This window comes from Scophthalmus maximus, chromosome 21 (assembly GCF_022379125.1).
Source record: "Scophthalmus maximus strain ysfricsl-2021 chromosome 21, ASM2237912v1, whole genome shotgun sequence".
NCBI classification, from domain to species: domain Eukaryota; kingdom Metazoa; phylum Chordata; class Actinopteri; order Pleuronectiformes; family Scophthalmidae; genus Scophthalmus; species Scophthalmus maximus.
Window position 1 is genome coordinate 11,566,764 of NC_061535.1, and position 7,341 is coordinate 11,574,104.

The 7,341-nt window shown below is 49.0% G+C and overlaps 1 long non-coding RNA gene across 1 annotated transcript; it reads right to left on the reverse strand.

Annotated features, from left to right (window-relative positions):
- Window positions 1–311: 311 nt before the first annotated feature.
- On the reverse strand, window positions 312–6,071 carry LOC118291494. The gene is made up of 3 exons (XR_004786677.2): window positions 5,436–6,071; window positions 2,911–3,003; window positions 312–2,634 (listed from the first exon to the last, which is right to left on the reverse strand). It is a non-coding gene; the product is annotated as an uncharacterized LOC118291494 (long non-coding RNA).
- Window positions 6,072–7,341: the final 1,270 nt, after the last annotated feature.

A 7,341-nucleotide genomic window follows, 5' to 3' on the forward strand; every position in this document is an offset into this window, starting at 1 on the left:
GTGAGGACATGGCTGTAAGAGTCAAGTTGATCCTATTAGGTCTTTAAATGGATTTTACATGGGTGTTAGGGTTCAGAATGTGCCATCAGACATGGAGAGGAAATCCATATTCATGGAGCATTGCCCTGGCCGGCAACAGACACACACACACACACACACACACACCCACACACACACACACACACACACTCACACAAAAATCTGGTTATAGACCATTTGAGCCAGGAGTAATTGTTTATCTAGACGCCTCTTTACTCAGTGCATAAATTGAGCTGTCGGCCGCTCGTGGTGGACATTTTGTTTTCTCAGTGTGTGTGTGTGTGTGTGTGTGTGTGTGTGTGTGTGTGTGTGTGAGGCTCGGCGGCAGAAGCAGTATGACATGTGGCGTAAAGCTCACTGCGATAGGTGTCATTTGAGCAGCCATTTGCATAAAAAAAGGGTGAGTCGGGAGGAGGAGGAGGAGGGGGGGGGGGGGGGGCAGACGCATAAGAGGAGGCTCAGCCCCGTAATAAAAAAGCCGCCGCATAGACTTGAACAAGCGGAGGTTCCACTCTATAGCCCTCGGGGCCAGGAGGAGATACAGCACAATACCGTCTGCTGATACCTCACCGAGTGTTACGGGCTCTGCTCCTTCTGCCAAAAGGGAAAACTAATATACGTTTTCGAACGCAGCTCATATTTCTTCTTCTTTTTTTTTGTCATAAAACGGAGCAAAAATCGAAAAACTGGAATTTTCTTCCCTGATGTTTTTAAACGTTGGCCCCCGATTTCTGTGCACAGGCCCCAAGTTGGACCCCGAGGGTCAAACGGTTCCTGTTTTTTTTCGAGAACCTCTCTTCGATGACAGCCACGGCCAATTTGAGAATATTAATCTGCAGCAATAGTCACTAACGTTCACATTGGTTGTCAAGATTTCTGTGGCTGCTCTCTCTTTGATATGATCGTAAACTAAACTCAAATGTGCAAACAAGACGTGTAAAAGGCAACTGTGGAACTCGTCATCTTCACAAAGTAATCGACTACTTTACTAATGGAGGGAATAATTGGAAATAATCCGATTATTGGATACTAAAAAGGATTTATTGTAAATCCCCAGTTTACAGTAGTTTGGGGGGTTTAGACTGGAAATTGAAATTTTAAACACTGTATTTTTTTTTACACTGTAGAGTAAAAAATGAACTGATTCATACAAGAGTCTAAATGATCTTCTCTCTTCTTTACAGCATATAATCCAAAAGTCGTCCACATCCGCATTTCGACAGCCCTGGTGCAAAAAACAAAACTGTCCACATCTTCCCACATCCCAAAACTCTAGGTTTATTAACTGTTTGTCACTTTCTATTTGTCCGTTTGTTTGTTTTCTACATTAAATCCCCGAAGGCGGGCGGCGCTCTGCTTCCTGATCTTATACTGAGGCCAGTATTTATTTTTTTCTTTTACATTTACATGCTTCGTGTTATGAAAGCTGGGGCCAGTTGGCATTGCACATCTTACAGAGGCTGGAGGGATGTTTTAACTTGGGGCCCCCACTTTCTCATCATCAGCCTGGGGCCCCCAATGGAAGGTTCATTCGGTCCTATTAGTCATTTCAGAGGATGTAATTAAACCGCAGCCACGTGGCTTCAAGTCCTCCTGCTAGTGGGGTGTTGATCGGTCCGCAACTGTTGTTGGTTTTCTGAGAATACAACTCCCAGCACATATTCAGGACCACGGCTTATGAATGGGTTTAAGCCAGTGTTGACCCTAATACACGTCCGAGCCCTGAGCCCTCTTCATGTAAATATCCATGTGAGTGTTCGCGTGGAGGCCGAGAGCAGACGCTGTTCATGCACATGGGGTTGCGCAATCAGAAGTGGCTGTCGGACGAGACGGTGAGCCAGTTTTTGCTCAGTGAGACCAAGACAATCTCGAAAGCAACATGTCCAACACAGACACACACACACAGAAACGAAACAAAGACACACACACACTATGCCGTCCAACGCCATGGAGACAGAGAGACGGACTGACAGACGCCAGGTGGGACAGACGCCACGACGTTTCACCTCAAACCTTGGCCCCAACAGTCAGGAAGTGGGCAGACAACGAAAGAACAAAAAAAAAACAAAAAACAACACATCGCAATTCAGTACAGATTGAGAAAAATGAAGATAAGGCGAGTTTCTCTTTTTTGGAAGGGTGGAAAGTGGAGGTGTGGCTTCGTCCAACCTGACAGTCCTCCCGGGGTGGGTGGGTGGGTGGGTGGTTCGGGGTGAGGTGAGGTGGGTGGGTGGAGTGTCGGGGAGTCGGGGGCGGGCGAAGAGAGGACTCTCCTCGACTACGCGTATTCTTAAGCAATAACAACGTGATCCGTATTATCCACCCAAGAATACCCGTCACCGAAGAGAGTCTTTCAGGAAGCATGGAGGGGGGGTGGGGTGGGGGCTAAGCCAGAAACCGCGTGAGCAGCGCCACTGCCATCGCATCATCATCATCATCATCACCGCCACCACCACCGCCGCCATCACGAGCGGCCTCCCATCAGCCTCCACTGGCAAACAGACACATGCACAGAGAGAGAGAGAGTGGGCCAGTCGCATTGATCCGAGAGGCCTTGCTGCAGCAGCGCGAGGCAAGGCTCCATCAATGGCTCCTCTGCGAAGGAGAAAGAATTGACAACGGTGGAGTTTTCAATCCGAGCCAGCAGCAGCGGGTGTGGAGAGGAGGGAGAGAGAGAGAGAGAAGAAGAAGAAGAGAAACAGGAAAAAGAAATGAAGGTTGTGTAAAAGCTGAGGTTAGTGAGTGATTCACTCTCTCTTGGGTTTTTTTTGTTTCAGAAACTCTTGTAATGGCAGGGGAGAGTGAGGGTGGGGGATTGGGGGGGGGGGGGTTGACGTGGTGCAGCCCAGACCCCCACAACAAGCCTCTTACCTCTGCCAGGGCCTGGCAGCACCGCCACCATGTCTCCTGGAAGTCCTCATCCACCGGTGACAGGCAGTTCCATGCCGGCGCTCCCGCTCGGCCCTATGTGTGTGTAATTAGAAAATGGGGTTGGGGGGGGGGGGGGGGGGGGGGGGGGGGGGGGTTGGAGGGGAGGGGTGGAAGGGCCAGACACAGGGGAGACGCAGGGGTTAGGGAGGTCAAGCCAGGAGCTGCCACAGTAGCCCTGCACACTCCATTACCACCACCGCCGCCTGCCCGCCCGCCCGCCCGCCCGCCTGCCCGCCCGCCCCTCCCCGCCCGGCAACACATGGAAAAGAAATCAACACATGGATTATAGCACAGGAGGGACGCTGCAGCACATGCAGCCAACTAATTTGTACGATTATGTAAAAAATAGTGCTGCTTTTTTTTGGGGGGGGGGGGGGGGGGGGGCGACGGCGCCAACGCCACGAGCGCCCGGCGCTCCTGCCCCCTTCAGGCTGCTTGAAAATTCATGGCGGCCACACGTCAGAGCCCGCGCACGACGCTCATTTCCCTTTGTGAAAATGTTTGGAGAAAAAAAAAAAAAACTCCCTTCCAAATTAATTCCTAAATGTTAATTTAGAAAATCATTATAATGACTTTGCCCCTCCGCTCTTCTTTATTTTCAAATTAAAGCGGTGAGTTTAAAAAAAAAAAAAAAAAAAATGCCGGAGCGAGGCCCCATGAATTATGTATGGAAAGTTCAACCAAATTTATTCCATTTCATTCTAATTGAACTAGCCGGCTGAATACAAAGAGCACGCTCCAGCTAAGCCGATCCAAAATCATTCCATTGATTTATCGCCTCTAATCAATATTTACAATTACTCCCCCCGCAGATGGGTTGGTTAAAGGGAGAGGGTCTCGTCGACGTGTGTGTCCCCGCTCGATGCCGAGGGGGCCGACGCTAGATGAACTGGTCCAGATTAGAATTTTATTGCACACGTTCATCAAAACTGAGCAATATCATCAGTGTCATTTGTTTGCAGTTATCTCAAAGCGGAATAAATTCACAGGGGGTGGGGGAAAATGCATTTATTACAATTTTTTTTTTTTTAATTCAACACAATTAAACTGAGAGGATCTGCAAACAAATGAGGACGGAAAAAAACAGATTTGCATTTATCAGAATAAAGATGAACAAATTCATGGAATCAACAGCCCTGAGCAGGGAGGAGGTGTGGACAGGGGGGAGGGGGGGAGGGGGGAGGGAGGAGGGGTCGGAATGGAGAAAGAATGAAAAAAAACAAATACAAGCTGATGAAGCTGGAAGGAAATAAAGAAAAAAAGATGCTAATCCACAAGTTTTTTTCCTCCTTTTTTTTTTTCTTCTTTTCCTTTCAGCTTCTTCTTCGCTATTTCCCCCCCTCACATCGACCACTCGGCCCAGGACACACACACACACACACACACACACACACACACACACACACACGGAGCCAAAACCAGGAAGTCCCCCACCCCATCCACCTGCCCAACCACCCCCAAGCTGCAAAGAACTGGGATTTACCACCCGCAGCAAAACACACACTCACTGACGCGCACACACACACACACACACACACACACACACACACACACACACGCACACACGCACGCACGCACGCACACACACACACACACACACACACACACACACAGATCCATGGCCAGCCCCGGCCCAACCCAGGCCATCTGTAGAGAAAAGAGAACCTGAGGGCTTCAGCTAGACATCACACACACACACACACACACACACACACAGACACACACACACAAACACACGCACACACACACGGGTCAGCTAGCCCTATCATTGATTGTTCAGTGGAAGCACCCCGGAGACTCATCAGATTACTCTGAGAGCAGCGGCTAAAGCAAAAATCAAACACCAGGAATCTTTTCTTTTCCTTTGCTTTCGTTCAAACTTGCACACACACACACACACACACACACACAGTACAAAGTACCACAGGTTGTCAGAGGGGAAAAGCGGGCAGCGAAGATGATGATGATGGGATGGGAGTGAGACGCCCTTTCAGGTGTAATATTCCCCCCTTTTTTTTTTCTTTTTTTTTCTTTTCCTTTCCATCTTTAATTTTTTTTCTCATCTCGCTGAATAATTCCAATTCCTCTGCCCCGCTCAACTTACGTGACAATTTCCAATTCCAATATCGCACACAAACACCCGCCTCTCCATCCCTCTGATTTCACTGCCAACAAGTCTCGTGAACTTGATAACAGGGGACGGGATATGAATACATGTAAATATATATATATATATATATATATATATGGGGAGGAAAAAAGGGATTAAACACACTCGCACAACCAAAAGAGAAGAAGACGAATACTGCAGGTTCAGGGAGGGAGGGGGAAATAAAGTGAGACTAGCATAATCAAATTTTCCTCCAGTCGGAGAAAGAAGGGATGAAAAAATACAGGAGGAAGAATGAAAAATAAAGGGTGAGACTGCAACAACAGGTCCACTCTGAGCCGTGGTGGCCTCTTACCCGCTTTTCCTCTCCTCCGCTCTGCTCTCCCGTAACCCAGGGTGTTGCCTCTCCTCTGCTCTCCCTACGCACCTCTTCTAAAATTCCCTCCCCTTCCTTCCTTCCTTCCTTCCTTCCTTTTTCCTTCTCCTGGTGCCTTGCCGACGGTCCGCGGCAAGCTGGGAGGTGGTGCTCTCCCTCCCCCTCCCAGTTCCAGGAAGAGCTCCCCGAGGAGAAGGAGGAGGCAGGTCCCTGGCAGGAGATGGAGGATCCAGCAGCGGGAGCGGCAGCGGCGGTGGAGGAGGCAGCGGTGCTGATGCTGCGGCGGCTGCCGGAGAGGGACGAGGGGAGGGAAGGATGCTTAACAAAAGATCTCCTCCTCCTTTCTTTTTTTTTCCTCTCTCCTCCTCGGTCCTCCTCCACTTTTTCTTTTTTTTTTTTTTTTTTTCACTCCTCCTGCTGCTTTAGCCTTCCCCTCTCCGCTCCGAGCGGCGAAAGAAGCCAGTTGTTGCTCTGCCGCGGCAAAAGAACTGACAGCCGGTGACGAGCCGGCTGGGCGAACGGGATGAGAAAGAGAGGGAGAGAGAGGGAGAGAGTGAGAGGGAATGAGAGGGAGAGAGCAGGAGAAGCGTGTGGTGTGATGTGGCATCTGCGAGAGAGTGATAGAGAGGAGAGAGAGGGATACGGAGGTAGAGATGGATGGGGGTGGGAGGATGGACGAAGGAGGAGGAGAGAGAGAAAGGTGGGATGAGGCGGGGTGCACAGGAGGAGGAGGAGAGAGAGAGAGAGAGAGGGAGGGAGGGAGGGAGGGAGAGCAGATAGGAGAAAATAAAGAGAGATGTAAAGAAAAAGAGAGAGATGGAGAGAGAGAGAGGCAGAGCAGCAATAAAAACCTACAGCCACCAGCGGTCTCTCTAACAGACTGAGTACCTGCTATGAGGAAAGACATAGAATAATTAGATTTGAGCTTCACACACACACACACACACACACACACACACTGGCTCCTAGCAATGGTGAATTCATTGAAATACCTCATGGCTGAACACCTTCGCAACACACATTTCTTTTTTTGGGGGGGATAGACCGTGTGTCTGTGTGTGTGTGTGTGTGTGTGTGTGTGTGTGTGTGTGTGTGTGTGTGTGTGTGTGTGTGTGTGTGTGTGTGAAGACTGGAAATCATATGCATCGACAACACACACACACATGAACACACACACTCCGTCATTGACTGTGATCAACATGCTCTGAGTGTGTGTGTGTGTGTGTGTGTGTGTGTGTGTGTGTGTGTGTGTGTGTGTGTGTGTAGAAGATGGGTTCAAGTGTGGCAACGTTTTATTTCCTGCTCTGCAGAAATAGAAAGGAGACAAGGGTTTTATGAGTCATAAAAATTTGCCCTCTTCCACAAATAGAAAACTAAAAACTGGTCACAGCAAAAATATAGACCTCCAAAAAAAACCAAAAAAAAACTTTACAATCTCAAAATGATTCATGTGAAACCAAAGCCACAGAGTAGAATTAACTCTCTTTTTTTTCTTCTTTTTTTTGTCACTGTGATGTTTACGGAAGTGTTAAAAAGAATCCTCCGAAAAACAGCGCTCAGACCTTCACGAGACGACACCGCTACCAATCCCCCCGCAGCTCTCTACTGTGGGACTAAAACCCTGCTCTTATCCCATGTGGAAAAGGGGAAAAAACACACACAGCAACGGTTCCACAAGCTCCTGTCGGAGACGGGTTCGTCACATCCCAGTCGGGACTACACCACGACCCGAGCAGATCCCGTTTAAAGAAAGAAAAGAAAAGAAAGAAAAAGGAAAAACCGGAATCGGCAAACCGAGCCAGTGAAGCCGGGAGGGAGGGACGCTCTGCAGAATCTCCCTGAAACAAACAGGCAGAAAGATGGAGCAGGAGAGAGGGGGGGGGGG